The sequence below is a fragment of the Protopterus annectens genome, chromosome 2.part0 (assembly GCF_019279795.1).
Source record: "Protopterus annectens isolate FY-2018-M chromosome 2.part0, PAN1.0, whole genome shotgun sequence".
Lineage (NCBI taxonomy): Eukaryota > Metazoa > Chordata > Ceratodontiformes > Protopteridae > Protopterus > Protopterus annectens.
Genome location: NC_056728.1, coordinates 1,329,607,846 through 1,329,627,958, shown reverse-complemented (window position 1 = coordinate 1,329,627,958; position 20,113 = coordinate 1,329,607,846).

Genomic DNA, 20,113 nt, shown 5'->3' with positions numbered 1-20,113 from the left:
ATTATTGGTGAAAATAGAGAAAAGTAGGGGTTCAAGGATGGATCCTTGGGGAACTACTATAGAGAGAGGTAGTTGGGGAGATATGTCATTCTGCCATACAATGGATTGTTGGCGGTCAGACAGGTAACTCTAAAACCAGTTGGTGACTGATTGAGAGAAGGATAAGTTACTGAGGACAGAGATAAGTTGTTTGTGTGGGACCATGTCAAATGCTTTAGATAGGTCTAGGAAAGTAGCAGAGGAGAGATAGCCATTGTTTTTATGATGAAGGATAGTGTTAGTAAAGGCGAGTAAGGCAGTAGTGGTTCTATGGTTTGGTCGGAAACCATGCTGAGTACTGGAAAGGAAGTTGCTAGTAAGGAGGTAGTCTGAGACCTGAGAGTGAATGCATCTCTCTAGTATTTTGGAGAGTGGAGAGAGAATAGCTATGGAGCAGTAATTGGTTAGTTCTGTGGAGAGGCCGCCTTTGTGGAGGAGAATTATATGTGATACTTTCCATAGTGTGGGAACGTAACTTTCTGACAGAGATTGGTTAATCAAGATGGATACTGGGTAGGCTAGAGCACCAGCTGCGATTTGTAGGTATTCACTTGGGAGGTTGTCTGCTGCTAATTTGGTGGGCTTATGTTTAGTTAAGAGTTTTTTGTGTTGGAGGTGGGTACAGGAGAAAAAGAGAAGGCAGTGGGGAGATTACTAGTTGAAGGTGTGGGTTGGAGGGGAGGGGGGTTGTGTTGTCTAGCTAGTGATAGTATGGTTTGTGTGAACTGTGTGTTGAATGAGGCAGCAATATTTTTGGAGCAGTAAGGGATGTTAGGAGGAGGGGTACTGACTTTACCTGGGTGGAGGATGGAGCTTATGGAGGACCAGAATTGTTTGGGGTTGTGTTGGGAGGAATCTAGGGCAGACTAGTATTGGAATTTGTCCTGTTTTATTAGCTTTTTGACTCTATTGCGTAGTTCTAGGAATTTCTGTCTAGTTGAGGGGGTTTTAGTTTTGCGCCAGTACTCCCAGGCTTTATCCCTGTTTTTCATTTCTGACTTAGTGGTTTTCTGTAGCCATGGGGAGGGTTGTGCTTTGGTTCTGGAAAGTCTTACGGGGGAGTGGTAATTAAGGATGCTCAGGAAGGTAGTATTAAAAAATTCAACTGCGTCATCAAGACTGAGGTACTTTAGAGGATGCCAGTTATATTCTTTGAGGGATGAGATGAATGTGAGTGGGTTAAAGTTTAGTTTTTTACATATTTGATGATAGTTGACAGGTTTAGCTTGGTATAGGTATTTTTTGAGTAGGAATGTTGGGGAGTGATCACTGAGGCTATGTGATAAACAGCCTGCTATATATGACTGGGTGCTCTTACTGACTAGTATCCAATCCAGGGTAGTGTGCTTGTTGGAGTTTTTATTTATCCTGGTTGGTGACTGGACTAGTTGGGTAAAGCCATGAAGGTTTAGATGATGGGTTGGATGGTTGCCAGATCAGGATTGCCAGTCAATACTGAAATCACCTAAAATTATAGTTTCTTGGGGGCGATGGTGGGTAGACCAGCTGAGGAGGTTTTCTAGTGGAGGGATGCTTTGGCCAGGTGGGAAGTAGCATCCAGTTATGTTGATGGTTTTATTTTGGTTTATTTTGAGGTTGGTATATAGTATTTCTTCATTGACTATTTGTGGAGCTGATGATTTTAAGATCTGGATGTTTAGATGCTGTTTAAATATTATAGCTATACCACCTCCTTTCTTGTTTAGCCGGTCTACACTTAGTATGCCATAACCAGTAGGGAGGATTTGCTCAATGGTGATGTAAGGTTTTAGCCAAGTTTCTGTCAGGATGACTATATCTGGGGAGTACAAGTCTATGTTAGCATGGAGTTCATGGACCTTGTCAGATATACTTCTAATATTTAGGCTTAGTAGAAGGAAGTCACTTGGCTTTCTATTGGCTGTGATTTGGGAGAAGTTGTGGTTTCTAGTCTGATTATGAGGAGTGGGGTTGGAGATGGTGGGGCCAGGTTTGGGGTGGATGTCTCCACTTAGGGCTAGTTTTGATATGCATGAGGTTATTAGTTTTCTCAGTTTTTGAATGTGTCTGTTTATTAGGGAAACTTTATGATTGTGCACTGTGGGTAATAGATATGGTGGGAGGGTTACTATGTTAAGTTGTAGGGATACGTTTTGTTTGAGTAATATAGTTGGCAGAATATGTGGGGGTGCATAGGGATGGTTCTTGAGTTGGTGGGAGGGGAGCTGAGTGAGGGTGAGACATGAGTGCTGGTGTGAGTAGTAGTACAGTGGTAGTGGTTGAGTAGGGGAATGATGGAGTTTTGGTAGGATGTAAGATATTCAAGGAGAGTGCATGCAGTGAGCATAGGTATGGTATGCTTGTACATGTTAGCTGAGGAGGAGTGATAGTATTGGGAAGATGGAGGAGGTAGTGTTGGGTTTAGTGCCGTGGTTGGCTGTTGGAAAGATGGGAGGGGTTTGCATGTGTAATAAAGTTAGGACCACTGGGGGCAGGAGGGAATTGGGGGCAGGGTGGGGAGCAAAGCGGGCAGAGACCCTGTTAGTTGCTCTCATGAGGGGGCTGGAAACAATCAGGTAACAGAGTAAACTGATAAAAGAACATATGATAGTGAATGTGGACACTCAGGTAGGTACCCTGTATTTCCACAAACTATCAGTTAGCTGTGCCCCAGTTCAGGCAGTTTTAGTCAGTTTTATGGCAGGGCTGAACATAAAGTGCTCAAAAGGTGGTTGTAGTTTTAAAAATGGTGCCTGCCACAGGTAATATTTATTAACTCTGGGATTGGCTTAAGGTAATAAACAGGAAAGGGGGAGGGGGAGAACAAGGGTGTGAGCAGGCAGTTCTTTTGTACTGCTGCTAATGAGCCAAGATCAAGCAAAGACAAGTTTGTGTTTAAGAAACAATCAGAACTGACCAAGAACTGACCAAGTACTGCTCTGAAGCTATAAGTCATTTCTTAACCATTTCTCAGGTGGAAAAACAGGATAACCTTGTATCAGTAGGCTACTGTGGTCTCAATTTAAATTAACAAACACACAGTATTTGATCAGTTATGGATACTATTTGCTAACAGAAGGGAATAAAAGAGAAAATGGAAGATGATTGTGTGTGTGTGTGTGTGTGTGTGTGTGTGTGTGTGTGTGTGTGGGGGGGCTGCTTACAAGCCAAAGCAGAGTGCTCTCCAGGGGATAATGAATATTAGCTCAAACAGGTAGACACATACTCAAAGTTAACTTTAGCTGTTTGTGTTTGCAGACAGTTCAGACCCGGACTGCGCTTTTCTTATAACAATGTATCCACCAGTTGGATAAAAGATAAAAGTGGTACCGCAGCTGAATACTTAGAGTGGTGTTATGTTGAAGAGAAACTGAACTCCTCATGGGGCCTGTAGCAGAGTGGTTGACATAGAAGGTGCACTATATATTCCTATAATATTATATCCAGTATCAATGATATTAATTATTGTATAGCAAGCAATTTCTAGTCCTTAGTTGTTGTCTTGACTTTTAGCATTTAGACATTCTTTTACATACATTAAATGTCAGTAGATTGCCAGGCACCCAGTATTACTGCTGCACAGGTTAAAACAGCACTGTCCAAGGCCAAGAATACAGCTTCTATGGGACCTGCAAATATCCCTGGTTGTGTTCTACATGAACTACAGAGTGAACTGGCACCACACCTGTGTGCCCTGTTCAATCACAGCCTTACCTCAGGCTTTGTCCCTACCGAATGGTGCACTGCTACAGACATCCCTCTCCACAAAGGATGAGCGACTACAGACCCTGGCAACTATCGCCCCATTAGCCTGACGAGTCTGATATGCAAAGCTATGGAACACATCATCATGGACCAAATAAACAAGGATATAGGGAATCTCCAAACTCTGGATCCTACACAGTTTGGTTTTGTGAAGAGCAGATCATGCCTGCTCAACTTGGTTGACTTTTTTGAGTCGGTCACCAGAGCTGTGGATGAAGGTAAGGTGCTTCATACAGCCTACTTTGATCTAGCCAAGGCCTTTGATACCATTCCCCACTCAGGAATCATAGAAAAATTTACTAAGCTAGGCATCAACCCCTATATCACTAGGTGGGTTGCAAACTGGCTCACAGATAGAACCCACAGTGTGAAAGTAGCTAACTCCAAGTTAGACTGCCGACCAGTCATGAGTGAAGTCCCACAGGGTTTAGTCCTGGGTCCTCTCCTGTTTGGTATCTACTTCTCTGAAGTCCAGGCCAACATGAAGGCACTCTGGCTGACAAAGTTCGCAGATGATTGCAAGTTGGGAGCTATTATTAACTCCCCAAGGGATGCTGACATCCTACAGAAAGGCCTCAATGAGACCAATGACTGGTGTCAGAACCACGGCCTTAAGCTTAGTGCCAAAAAATGTGTCTTCATCCCCTTTGGGAAAAACCCTGTTCCCTTGAATTACCACATTGATGGTAGTCCACTGAACACAGACGGTGTTATAAGAGATCTGGAAACACAGGTTGACAGCAACCTCTCTTTTGACCATCACAGTACCACTGTGGTCAGAAATTCCTTCTACATGGCACATCTCATTACTAAGGATTTTGCATCCAGGAAGAAAGAGGTCATTGTCTCCTCTACTCTTCCCTCATTAGGCCAATCATTGAATACAATGCTCCATTTGGCATGTACCTCACTAGACACCTGCATTAACTGGAGAGGCCGCAAAAGTACCTCACAAAGAGGATCCTAGGCCTTAAATACTTCTCCTATATGGACAGACTCAAGAAACTCCAACTATTCTCTCTCTCATATCACCTACTTAGGGGCGATCTCTGCTTGATTTACAAAACCATGTCTGACCCAGCTCTGTTAGAAATGCTACATCTAAAGAAATCCCAATTCCTCCACACCACACGCTCCAGAGACCTCAACCTCATTACCACAATCAACAGAACATGCTGGAGGGACAGGTTCATAACCCAGAGACTGCCCATGCTATGGAATAGACTTCTCATACATGTCAAGCACAGCACCTCACTGGCTCTCTTCAAGAGGAATCTTGATGAGTGGATGGGAAATAGAAAATTCACTCCAGGGATCACTCTACTGGCTTTGACCGACAGAGGCACTAGGAACTAAGGTTGGGTGGCACGATGCCAGGGTAATCCTATGGGCTAGGCTTGTAAAGGCTCCAGGACCATTAGCCTAGTACACACCTATGAACCTATGAACCACTTAGCTCAAGGATCTGCAACAAAAAAAGGAGATAATATCCTGGAATTTTATTTATTTATTTTTACTTCATTTTACAATTGCTTACTGTGAAATTCCAACTGGATGCATTTTCTTTTTCAGCAGAGGCCTGTGGAGAAAAGCTCCACATTTACAACAGGACAATTGTACAAAATATCAAAACATTACAACAGAGATGTAATACACATATACAGTATAATATATACAGAGTCCTTAATACATCAATTTTAAATCTATAGACTAATGTTTATACACATTTTTAATAATAAAGGATACTGATATGTCTATCTACCAAAAGCTTTATGTATGTGCATAACTATGGAGAGAGAACACAAGTAAATATTATTATATTATTAGGGACAGAGATAATAATAAAGAAAAACTAGACCATTTACTAATTTAGAAAATTTGCTGGAAGTTTTGAGGGCAGAGATTGAGTCAGACTAATTACTGTAAAAGAAAGAATGGTGTGGAGAAGATAAGAATGGGATGTATTTTAGATTATTAAACTAGTTTTAGTAATGGTGCAAATATCAACCTTCAAAAAGAGAAACTCTTAAAGAAGAATTATTTTATTGTGGAATCTTCTGACATTTGGCAAAGACACCATCAGCACAGATTCTTTTTTTTTTTTTAATATGAAAACACTATGTTTGTCTTTTCGGCTTTTCCCGGTTAGGGGTTGCCACAGTGGAACAGCGGTCCGCTAATGATTGGCAGTTGATTTTTATGGTGCCGAGTTGCCAGCCTGACTCCCACACCCATTCACGCATGTCTTTCGGAGGCCACTCGACCCCGGGGAGGACATGCAGACTCCACACAGAAGGCACTCCAGTCGAGAATCGAACAGGAGAATCTCTAAGACACTATAAAGGTAGAAAATGTTCTATCAAAAACTTGTACTCCACTGGGATTCTGGTGAAGCTCATTGGGTGCAGAGCACTCTGTCTGCCTGCATACCTCACTACAGGCCAACATGCCCTGAATTCCTAGAGCACTCCATCTGCCTGCACACCTAAGCCCAGTCCAACATGCCCTGAATTTTTACAGCACTACTGTCTGACTGCATACCTAAGCCCAGTCCAACATGTCCTGAATTCCTAGTGCACTCCATCTAACTGCACACCTCACTGCAGACCAACATGCCTTAATACATAGAACACTGACTGCACATATCACCCCAGACCAACACACCATGAATTTCTAGAGATCTACGCCTGACTGTTCTCCTCACTCCTGACCAACATGCTATGACTTCCTACAACTGTACATCTGACTGGATACCTCAATCCGGACTTATATACCATACAAGGTAATGGATAGATTTCACTAAGAAATGCATGTTTTTTAACATGTTTGATAGACTGTGTGGAAATCCAATCATATCTTGTTAAATATCTAAGACTGAAGTCCTCTTAAATTGCTCACTGCCTCATGAACAATCATCAGGTCATTGTCAGCCTTAATTCCTTTTAACCTAGTCAAAATGTTCCTAAGGTTGGTTTCAGGAAGGCAAGACACTGTCAGGCATTGTACAGAGTTCAGTGAGGTAAGTGTCTGTTCAATGCATACTGGAGTCATCAATTAGTAGGATGTGTTTGGTGTATCTAGGTTGCAATGCATTATTAATATGCTTTTGAATTAAACTTGTTTTAGTTTTCAGTCCACACTGTTGTTATGATCTCTTCTCTGCCATGGTACAGTGATTGTGTATACCAGATTAACTGTAGTCAGTAGTAAATTTGCATATTATGAACATCTCTGTCATTCTGGTTTTGCTTCTTGAAGTACAACTAAGACTGTTATAGGTGTTGTCTTCTGAAATTCTGCACTAGTGTAGTGGTGTGTGTGTGTGTGTGTGTGTGTGTGTGTGTGTGTGTGTGTGTGTGTGTGTGTGTGTGTGTGTGTATATGCGTGTGTGTGTGTGTGTGCGCGTGTGTGTGTGTATTTGTTTGTGCATGGTGACAAGGTGGGGCTGCTGCTAAAAGTTTTATTTTAATATTGTTTTTTATATACTAACAACTATCACTGATATTTAAAGTCATGTCAAAAAGAAACATATTTTCTCTGAGAATGCTGCAGTTCTCAAACTGTCTGAAATAATCATTATCTATTTGCTATGTCAAACTGGCACTGTGAAAACAGACTGCCTAGGAAATTATTCATTCTCAAGTTCCTGCAGAACAAAATGACCACTGTCCATGTGGTGACAAGAACTTCATTATTCCAATAATGTTTTGAAGGAAAACCTGTTAGCATGGGTTATTTTATCTCGTTGTCCGATCAGATTGTTTTTTTAATGAGATATGCCTGGTTCAATGTAATTCAGAGAACTGACAGCCATAAATACCATTTACTATTTTCCTCAAGGTTTGTGACCTTTAAATTAGTATATGGTACACAAGGTGAAGCCTCCTGCATGGGGAACGTGGAATTTCTGATTCCCACTGTAGAGCCCTCTTAAAAGACTTTATTTAATTGAAATAAGTTTGTCCGATCATTCAAATTGCAGTTTACTAAACTTTTTGACTGGGTGAGTGAGCTGAAATGAACCCATATATCTATAGAAGAAAAAAAAAAAGAAAATATTGAAGAAAGGAGATGGATATTAGCTGTACTGGTACCGTCTGAGGGTTAAATGAAGGTGATTCAGTTCAGGTGAAAATACCAGCCCATATTTTATAACTACATTCAAACTGAAAAAGGTCTAGAGATTCAGAGTTTTCAGCTCAATGATGGACATATTTGGAATATTTCATATTTACTCAAGTTACCTAGAGAATGCATTCCACCTGTTAAGGAGGAACCATCATGTAGTTTCATTTCACCACTGACCATTGGGTGAGCATTAGGTTTCTAAGTCAAATTGTATAAAGACTGTGCATTGGTTTAAAGACTGTCATTTAAACCCCTGACTAAGATGAGTGACAGCTATAGATGAACTGTTAGAAAGTGAAGTTGTATAGTTAATATTGCTCTACAAATATCTAAATAATTTGCTGTTCATTGTGTGGTTATACTTGTTGGGCACATTTACCATCAGTACTTAAGAGAAACTGGTGGTGGTGCTGCGGTAGCGTTGTCACCTCACAGTAAGACGTTGTCCTGTTCGATTCTCAACTAGAGCATCTTCTGTGTGGAGACAGGCGTGAATGGGCGTACCTTCGTTGAAAGTTGTGCGTCAGGGCCGGCAACTCGACACCTAAAAATATACTGCCAATCATTAGCGGGCCGGAGTTCCGCTGTGGTGACCCCTAACCGGGAAAAGCCGAAAGACACAACCACTTAAGAGAACTGGCTATACTCTGCCCATGAAGTCTATTTGAACCACAGTACAGCTAGTTTATGCAGCTGGATACATTCTGAATTACCAAATGTTGAATGGTCATATCTTTCAACTGTGGAGAGAGAACTTGTGCCCACCTTGGTGTGATGTGCATTTGTGTACCCACTGAGGGGGTGCCTCAAAAATAAAAGAATGTTAGGAAAGGTTGTTGCTGTGAGTTTTTTCTGATGTGTGCATTGATAAAACATTGTTGAAATTTATTCCGTTTTTTCTGCAATTCATTTTTGGTGCCACTCCTTCACATCACTCATTATACAAAACAAAGTTTTTAACATTGTATGCACAGTAAGCAGCCCCTTGAGTGTAGCATTTCAGCAGGTAGTGCTTGTTATAGTTGAGACTGATGAGAGAGTGCCCCCTTCATTCACAAAGTAAAGATGTGACAATTAATGCCCATACTGATATGCCATACATACATGGTAGCTGCAGTAGAAGACGACTTACATATAGACATGTGCATGCTGTTGTACTAAGTGAACTGTCACAGAGAGGATTTTTTTCTACTACCATTAAAAAAGACAGTATGATACATTCTGTCATTTACTGTTTGAAATCATTATTGCTTATAGAAAATGGAGGGATGCCAAACAGATATTCTGCTTAGAGAATCAAAATGCACTGCTGTAGCACTGCCTGTCAGTGTTTTATTTTGTCTTTCTCAAGTCCTATACTTCTAAGGAACTTTCTAGATGCTCTTTTAGATAATTAACCTATTAATTATTTATTTCATTTCATTTTCCTGTGCCAGGTTTGATATTTTTGAAAGTCTTTTGGCTAAGGCAGTAGAATTTCCTTGAAGGTTATTTTAGTGAGTATTATTAAAGCTTAATGTTTTTATCCTCATTTGAGAAAAATGTCTTCTGTCTTGACTCACTTAGTCGCTTAATCAGTGTTCCAGTTAGAGATCATGTGGTATCATGCAGTTCTGATTAAAAATAAATCACTTTGAATTACTTCTTCATAATCTGCATTTATTTCTATTGTTTATGAGCTTCATTACCAATTTTCTGTAGTTAAGTTGAGCTGTAAGAAAAATATTATTTGGGGAACATGATATAGGTAGAGTCACTGCAGTTGCAGGTGCAGTGCTGAGGACAGAGACATATAGATGACCCTACAGACCATAACCACTGGATTAGGACCTTACCACCATATTACTTTATATAAGTGTATACGGACACAGTCCTTCTTGAGGTATCCCTCAACCTACCTATGGTTTGCTATAGAAGGTGTTCTGTACATACCAGACTGTGTGAGGAGCTCTCTAAACATATGAGAAAGTTGATTATTTGATTACAGTCTTTAATGTCAGGTATGAAAGATACTGCATTATAATTTTTTGGAACACTGACTACAGTATGCAAAATCTGCAGTTATTAAGTGACAAATTACTATGTTAGCCCGTTGTTTAAGATTCATAGGTTTATAGATATAATAAGCTAATGACCACTGGGGTCTTTATAAGCCTACCATGCAACCCAAATGTATCCCATGGAGTTGTTGTGCCTTAGAGGTTATTTTAAAGGGTGTATGTTATTTAGGGCATGATTTAACATCTGTCTCTGTTCATCAGAGAAGTAGGTGTCAGACCAGGGCTGAATTTTTGATTTTCCACCCAATGGTCTAGGTTACTCTTGAATAGGGTTAGGAGAGGTCACTGCTTCTCATGGATGGGAAGCCTATTCCAGAGAATGGAGGTTCTCTGAGAGATATATTGCCCCTCCAACATGTCCTATTTAAGTTGCAAACAAAATTTAAATCCTAAAATCTAGTAGTTCTGGTGCTGTTCATTTTGTGGATATGCAAAAGGTCCATCACAGCAGGATCCAGGGATGCCAGGCATAAACTGATTCTCAGCAATCTGTAGGAAACAAAGTATAGAGATAGGGCTTTGAGGTAGTCTGCATAGGTCATTGTGTTTACACCCTGAAATATTTTTGTGAGGAACTTCTGTGGATGTTCCAGATGTTGCATGTGTCTGGTCAAGCAAATATAGAAAGAGTGTTATACTCAGTGATGCTTCAGATGGAGGCTGGGCACAGTGGCACGATGGCTTCTCTCATCCTAGATACCATGGCCTTACTTATAAGCTGAGTATCATAGAATGATTTTCATATAACCTTTGATACATGTTGATCAAAAGCCAGGCTACTATGTACATGGGTCCCCAAATCCCTGATTACTGTATCTAATTTTAGGGTTATTTTATCAATGAGGTAGTTTCCCCTGGGTGACCAACTTCCCCAAAGGCACTATTATGAATTTCTTGGCATGGCTTTGGCATAAGTCATTTTTCTGTATTAGACCTTACTGTAAGATGTTTGTATCTGGGGGTGGGTGGGCTTTCTATAATTGCTCCTAGCTTGCAATCATATGCAAACGAGGTAAGTCAGAGGCCCTTGACAATGGCCTTGACCTCCAAAAAATAGATGCCTAAAAAGGAGTGGACCCAGAACAGAGCCCTGGGATATGGCACTGGTGACAGACCTCTTTGTGGAGGTGGTCTCTCCAGTCCTAACTTCCTTTGTCCTGTCTGTGAGCCAGTTGGTTCTCCAGGGAGGTACATAGGGGTTTATGTCTAATTCTGTGAGTTTGTTTAAAATGCCCAAGTGAGGTAGTGTATCAAATGCCTTTGCTAAGTCTAGGTGGGCAGTAGGTACCATTTTGCCCTCATCCATTGCTTTGGTGACTTTCACAAAGAAGTCCACCAGATTCAGTAGGCATAACTTACCTTTGATGAAACCAAACTGTGCTGAGTCCAGTATCTGAAACTTTTCTATGTTACTGATGATCATTTCCATGATAACTCTTTCCATGGCTTTGCATGTGAGACTAGTCAGACTAATGAGCCTGTAGTTCCTGAGATCCATTGTGCAGAGAGATGACCATAGCAGTCTTCTGTTCCTTTAATATGAGGTTGTAGTTGAATAGTGACACCTACTGCCCTGATAAGTAATATTTCAGGCTATTTAGGAAGCAGCCCAGGATATTATCAGGGCCCATCAGAGCTGCATTCTTAGTTTTTGACAGTGCATCTAAGACCTACTCCACACTAATAGTTGGAGGGATTATGTTAGATGGTATTTTCTGGGGGGTGGCTGGGTGTGATGGGGGGGGGGGTAAAGTTAGAGGTGAATTAGTCAGCAAAAAGATTTGCTATATCCCCTGTTTCTGTGAATGGGGATCAATTTAATTAGTCCTATTAGTCATCTGTTCAGTTTGATGAGAGAGTTTTTATCTTTTATTGGTATTACAATTTCAAATTTTAGCTATGACTTTTTTCTTTTGTTGTACAACCTGTTTAATTTTGGATTACACCATGGTGGTTTGCTTTTTGAGTAGGTTTTGGGTTTACTTCTGATAGGCACAGCAGTTTCTATGCAGTCATTGACATGGTTGTACAGTTTCTGTGAATAATTCTGCACAGGCTGCTGTGTTATCTGGGTTTGGAGGAGCTTGAGGAGTTTGGAGGGCAAAGACATTGGTAACCTCCAAACTCTGGACCCCACCCAGTTCGGGTTAATGAAAGGCAGATCATGCCTTCTGAACCTGATTGACTTCTTTGAGGCAGTCACCAAATCCGTAGACGAGGGTAAGGTGGTTCACACAGCCTATCTTGACCTCACCAAGGCTTTCAACACCATTCCCCATTCTGGAATTATAGCTAAGCTCACTAAACTAGGTATAAATCCCTACGTCACAAGATAGGTTTCTAACTGGCTCATTGACAGAACTCACACTGTAAAAGTTGCAGACTCCAAATCTGACTTCAAACCAGTGACAAATGGAGTACCACAGGGTTCAGTCCTGGGACCTCTTCTGTTTGGTATCTGCTTCTCTGAAGTACAGGCTAACACAGAAGGCCTCTGGTTAATGAAGTTCACAGATGACTGCAAACTAGATGCCATAGTCAAGTCCTCAAATGATGTAGACATCCTACAGAAGGGCCTCACTGAGACAGATGCCTGGTGTCAGAGGCATGGCCTCAAGCTCAAAGCCAAAAAGTGGATTGTCATCCCCTTTGGTAAAAATTCTGTACCCATGAACTACCACATAAACAGCAGTCTACTTAATGCCGAATTTGCGATAAGAGACCTTGGAACCCAGGTGGACAGTAGTTTCTCCTTTGATAATCACATCACCACAGTAGTCAGGAAATCCTTCTATGTGGCACACCTCATCACAAAAGGGTTCAGATCCAAGAAAAAAGAGGTCATTGTTCCCCTCTACTAGGCACTCATTAGACCCATTATAGAGTACAATGCCCCTTTTGGAATGTACCTCACAAGACATCTGCAGCAGCTGGAAAGGCCACAGAAGTACCTCACAAAGAAGATTACTGGCCTCATACAGATGCCCTACACTGACCATCTCAAAAAACTCCAGCTTTACTCTGTAGCATATCACCTACTCCAAGGAGATCTCTGCCTAGCATATAAAGCATTATTAAACCCAGAGCTGTTGGACATGCTACACCTAAAGAAATCCAAATCCCTCTGAGCTACATGCTCTAGGGACCTAAACCTTGTCACCACAATAAACAGGACATGTTGGAGGAATAGATTCCTGTCCCAGAGACTTCCTATACTCTGGAACAAGCTACCCATCTATGTCAAGCAAAGTTCCTCATTAGCACTCTTCAAGAAAAATCTTGATGAGTGTATGGGAAATAGGAAATACACCCCGGGGATCGCTTCCGTGGCTCTGCTCGACAGGGACACAGGAAATTAACTTTTTTGGGTGGCGTAAGCCAGGGAACATTGTTGGCTAGGCTTACGTAGGCCCTTGGGCCAATAGCCTAGTACTGACCTATGAACCTATGAACCTATGAAATTTTGACAGGTTATCACTTAGTAAAAGATAGTTTGTCTTGGAGTAGTGTCTAACTGTTACAGGGTTTGCTGGGGTTACATGATTGATTCTTATTATGAAGGTGACTGCTTTGTGGCCTGACCATATCAAAGAGGACATAACACTGGGAAGGGGGTGCACAGTGTTCTCCCATATTTGTGAGTACCAGATCAAATATGTTTGCACCTCTAGTAGGCATATGCATTAACTGGTCCAGGGTGTTTTTGCTTACAAAGTCTAGAAATCTCTGTGCTTGCAAATATGGGGTCATGTAAGATTCCCAGTTTATATAGGGTAATTTAAATCCCTCCATGAGTATGGTATTTAGCTGAATGGTGAGTGTCTCCAATAGCTCTAAATGGTCTAAATGTGTTGAGGGCACTGAAGCCTCACACTACCAGGCTGCTGTCTGCAGCTTAATACTATGTCTTGGTAGCTGCACAGGTGTTTGCATACACCATGTTAAGGAGTGCTTGGAGGGACTGGAGCTTCTTGTGTAAGATTCCTGGCATTGAGAAGTAATATCCTTATATTTCCATGGGTAGATTTTGTATGTTGGAAGGTCTGTCAACTTGGCATTGCCTAGAAAAGGGTCTATGGGGGAGAATAATGTGTTAGCCAAAATCAAAAAGCCTAGAGGGGATAGGTGCATACCATCTTTGGTAAAGCAATGTGGTTTGTTAACTGTGTCCTTCCATGCTGGCAAATAATGTATCCTCCTAGAATGACATCAAAAACTAAGTCAATTATTAAAGTCAATTATTTTATGTTTGCATTGTGGCATCATGCTTGCTAAAGGTAGACTGCTGTTCAATGGGAGGCACATACTAGCCTGTGAGAGAGAAGAAGAGGTTCATTATTTTTCTCTTCATATAATCTATGGAAGGACATCTCAGGTCATTTACATCAACATGGACTATAACTGAATCATACTGGTAGCTGTGATGCAATGACTTGAATGCATGCTTAACTTGATGGATCCTGGCCCCTGATAGGCAACTGACTGATACTTTATCCTTGTTCAAGAGGGACACAGGTGGAACCCTGTGATGAATTTACTGTAACCCATCCAGTCATCCAGATTGCTTTTGAAAAGGGCAAGTAAGGTCCTCTGTTTGACATGAAGTTGGAGTCTGTTCCAAAGGTATGGTAACCTCTGGGAGACAAATCTGTCCCTCCAGCACATTTTATTAATGTCACATACCAGGTAAAGGTCTTATAGTGAGTAACCCATGTACCATTTGACTTACGGATATGCAGCATTTCCAATACTGCAGGGCCAGAGATTGCCTTGTATGCATACCTCTGAGTAGTTTGCATGAAACAGAATAAAGTGGCAGTGATTTCAGATGATTGCCATAGGACAGATGCTGAAGACCTTGAATTTTCCTTGTAAGGAACCTTCGTTGTCTCTCCAATTGGTGCAGATGCTTGAAAAGGTACATACCAAAGGGGATGTTGTACTCAATTATTGGCCTAATGACAGAAGAGTACAAGGAGGTTATAACTTCTTTTTTCTGGAGGCAATGCCCTTACTTATGTGATGAGCAAGACAGAATGTCCTTCTTACCACTGTGAAGACATAGTGGTTAAAGGTAAAGTTGCTGTCAACATCTGTGCCCAGGTCTCTTGACAGTGAGTGCGCACTTAAGGCATTGCTATTGATGTGGTAGTTAGCAGGAACACTGTTTTTACCGAAAGGAATGATAATACATTTTTTGCATTGAGTTTAAGGCCATGACTTTGGCACCAATCATTTGTTTGTGCAAGACCCTCTTGTAGGATGTTGACATCATTTAGAGATTCTATGACTGCTTCCAGTTTGTTGTCATCAGCAAACTTTGTCAACCACAGAACTTTAGTTTTTGCTTGTACTTTGGAGAAATAGATTCCAAACAGTAGAGGTCCCAGGGCTGATCCCGGTGGAACACCACTGGTTACAGGTCTGCTGTTGGATGTGAAGTCCCCTATTTTGACTATATGAGTTCTATCAGTGAGCCAGTTAGCGACCTATCTAATGATATAAGAGTTGATGCCTAGTTGGGTGAGTTTGTCAATGATGCCTGAGTAGGGGATAGTGTCAAATGCCCTGGCTAAGTCCAGGTAGGCTGTATGCACAGATTTCCCCTCATCCAGGGCCTTGGTGACTGTCTCGAAGAAATCCACTAGGTTTAATAGGCATGATCTCTCTTTGACAAATCCAAACTGATTAGGGTCAAGTGTTTGGAGATTACCTATATCTTTGTTGATAAGGTCTCTCCCTTTTGTAATTTCTCCAAATCTTTTGGCTTTCTAATACCATGACGGGAATGGACCCCATTCCTAATTCAAAGTACGACTGAAGTTCATGAAATTAGTATTGTTTCACTCTTTGATGTCAGCCAAAAGTGCTCTTTGCAGCACCCGCAAAGTGCCCAGTAATGATTCCTTCTGCAATTCGTATGGAGTTACATGTATTGGAAACATCTCTAAATATGATAGTAGACTCTTTTATTATAAGTTCTATTGCTCCTACTACTATTGGAACTATCTGGGTATCTTTCTTCCACACTGCTCTCGTTTATGCTTGCAAATCCTGATATTTTATAACTTTGTGTCTTTCTGTATGCAGGACACTGTAGCCACTGAGTGTGGTGATTTCAATGATCAGTGCTACTTTTGTGTTCTTTTCTTGGACCACTATATCCAGTTTTCTAGCATCTATATTTTGAACTGTTGGTAATGCATGATCCCATGTGATGTAGACTTCATCATTTTCTATGATGCTTTGTGGCTCACATTTCCAGTGTTTTTCAGCCACTTCAGTACCATAATGTTTGCACAATCCCCAGTGCAGCAGTCTTGCCACATTATTATGCCTTTCAGTATACAGTCCTTCTGCCATTAGTATGTTGCAACCAGCAATGAGGTGTGCGACAGCTTCCAGTTCGATTTTACAAAACCTACATTTGTTTGTTTCTCCCACGTGTTCAATGGACTTTGTGACCAGCGTGTACATAACCCACTATCTTGGGCCTCCAATATTAACCTTTCATCTCTTGGTTTGAAGTCACCCCTCCTTAACCATTCCTGCATTCATTCCTGATCAACATGAGGTTCTTCTAGAAGTTTTCAATACTTGCAACTATATTTATGCATTTTACACATTTCTTGCATTTTCATCTGGTCCTTCACCTTATATTCTTTCTTTTGTTTTTTAGGCACATTCAGTTGCTGCCTGATTTTTATCTACTTCTGGTTTGATTTCCATTCCTGCTTGATGCTGATATACTTCTGCTAGGTTAAGCAGAAAAGTCATTTTAGATTTGTTCTCCTCATGTTTCAAAACTTTCACTAGGTTTGGGTTTCATGAGATCAGCAGATATGTATGGAGTCCCATGACTTCAGATCTATATATGTAATCAATTTCAAGGAGGCCCACCCCTCCTTCAGAACGGGGAATATGTAATCTTGGTATGCACTGATTTTTATAGATCATTTGGTGAGCATGAAGCATCCTTCTTCTTTTAATATCTAATCTGTCCAACACATTTTGGTGGCAATCCATCACTCCAAAACTGTAAGTTAGGATAGGAAGAGCAAATTGGTCTATAGCTTGGATTTTGTTTCTAGAAGTCAGTGCTGTTTTCAGGATTAATTTAAGTCTTCAAAAGTATTCCTTACTCAGTTGTACTCGCATTTGTTCATGTTTTATTGCTGATCCTTCATCAATTCCCAAGTATTTATACACTCCCTTTTGCTCAAGTTCTTTTATATCACATTTTTGTCCCAAATTGAGAAGGTCCATGATGATTCACTTCATGGCTTTGCAGATAAGGCTAGTCAGGCTAATAGGTCTACAGTTCCCAGGGTCAGTGGAAGCATCATCTTTGTGCAAGGGAATAACAGTGGCTGTTTTCCATTCAGCTGGTACGAAGCTGGTGCTAAGACTATGAATGAAAAGAGTACCCAAAGGTGTTGCTAATTTATGTTGGAGACTGTGAAGATATATGAAGGCTGCCAGCCAAGCTAGATATAATTTTATAGGCAATTCTATGTCATTGTAAATATGAATATAATCCACAGGTTTGTCCTCTTAAATGTAAGAAAACTGTGTTAAATGTTGAACTTCAAAAATGTAACCACAGTGCACTCTGCTGGAGGAAAGCTGATAAGTCAAGCATTGTATGACTGATCTCAAGGCTCGGTGACATAATGTCTGGACAAAGGAATTCCTTCTATTGTTTTGAGACCAGAGTTAATTGCTAGATTTTGCATATATTATGTCTTTTATTGCTGTAGTTTCCTGGCCAGGTGCAAAATCAAAGAAATGTTAAAACTTTGAGTTTCTTTTAGCCTGGGAATCAGAGAAGAATGATGTAATCTAAAATGAGTCAACACTGATGTATTATTTTTAATATTTTCTCAGAGAGAGAGAGAGAGAGAGAGAGAGAGAGAATCAGAGCATTTTGCATTTGTCTTCAGAACTGACTACTCACCAGTACTCTGCCTTTGCTCTATATGTAAGTTTATTTAGAACTGTGATTGCTCTTAGACTTAGATAGGAATTTGGTCAGATTTACTCTAGCTGTTTTCTATATTTATGTCAGACTATTCTACAGTATTATTTTAAGTATTTTCCTGTGATTTCCGAACTCTTGACTAGTACTGTGTTGAACTGAGAAGATTTGTCTTGTGTTTTTATTATTTATTATTAAATATTTTGAAACCTTTCAACTGTAGCTGTTTTGTATAGAGATAATTTAAGTTCTAGAGTACATTGCATGTATATAGTGATACTGTACAAAGACACTCCAAATAAGCCTTGCTGTTCGTCACACTTACTAATCGGATAATAATATTGCACAGTAATAATTGGACACCCTTTGGTAAGGGCCTTTTAGTAGCTGATAAGAGTAGTTGGTGACAGTGATTACTACCTTATAGTCTGTCAGGAGGGGGCATATCTGGAGAACCTGTGTCATCCTTTCCCAGGACTGTCTGTGTGTTTGTATATAAACCAAATCTCAAAATTTGTGTGTGTGTGTCAGCTGCTTGGGCAGGTACACAAAGCAGTGGTTGGACAGAGAGGGTACTAGAGGTTTTGGCTTGACTACTTGGCTAAGATCTGTACTGTATAGCTGTCCCAGTGGGGAGTCTTATTGGGGATCTGGAGAGAAAGGGAAAAGCCAGCCCCTGGGTGACTGTGATCTTTGTGTGCTCTTAAGGGAAATTGTACTTTACTGTGTGTGTTTGATATCCATCCCAATGTGCATGCCCATCACTGGTGTTAGTGGTGAGGATTGAGGCTCCTTGATTACTAGACCAGTGCACGGGCATCACAGAGCCCATGTAGGATGCAACATGGGATGTTATCAGGTCCCATACATGCTGTGTTTTTGGCCTTAGAGAAGGTATTTATGGCCTGCTCTTTAGCTTTACAAGGTAGGGGACAGGTGGTAGGATGTCATGGGTAAGTGTTGCAGGGGCAGGGAAGTGAAGTTTTCACAGAACCTGTTGGCCAACAGGTTAGCTATGTTCACAGGCTCATTGCTTATATGTCCCAGGGCATATAACAAGGGAATCTCACAGAGTAGATGCAAAGTACAGTATTAACAATTTAGTACCATGGCATATTTCTTATAGAAAAACAAGTAACACATGGCAGTATTTAGATCCTTGCTGATGCTTTAGCAAAATATGGGGGTGGTGTAGAGGAAATTGCATGTGCTCTCAAGATAATTATCAAGAAATAGCTCATCAACACTCTAGCATACTGGCATTCTAATTATCCAGCTTCTTTCTCAACATATTCCTCTTCGTGATTTGCCTTCTGTATAATAGACAAAATTCTGGCATGTTAGCTAATGTAGAAAACACCTCATATCTTTTGTACTATGTTTACTTAGTCTGATAAATATTTCTTAGCATACAATTCTTATTTTGCTGTTTTATGGAATTTTTTTTATTTACTGTAACCCAAGGATTTCTCCCTTTAAAAAGGGTTACCCAGTGGGACTACCTTGAAATCAATCCATAAATAAAATTAATAAAGCATTAATGTACATTACAGTACCAAGACTGTGGTTTAGTATAGCATGATCTTAAATTATGTTGGTGACAGGGCATAGAGATGCAGTGTTATTCTTGTTGCTGAGGTTAATAATGCGTTGACTGGCTGTCATACTTCTCAATTGTCCAGATTTTTTCCTCATATTTTAATCCGTTACTCATAAAATGCGTGGTTTTCTGGCAAATCACTGATGATTGAAGTCAGTAAATAATGACATACATTTCAGTTTTGGACTTCGTATCCTCCAGAAAATGTATGCGAACACAAATGTTGTTATTCTCACGTTTTAAGTTTATACGGAATATTTACAATCTGTTCTTATTTTTTGGGCTTTTTGTCTTCACATTATTTTAGGCTTTGCCCAGATTTATTGAGCTAAAAGGGTAAGGGATATACTGGCTGTTGACCCTATCATCATAACATCTGTTTTGTCTGTTTAACATTTTGGTAATTCAGAAATTCAGCATGTAGTCAGTCACATAATCCATCTATCTTTCTATCTATCAATTTATTTAATATTTTTTACTCACATGCAGACACACACATCATGCACACTCACTCTCACACACACACACGCGCACACACACACACACACACACACACACACACAC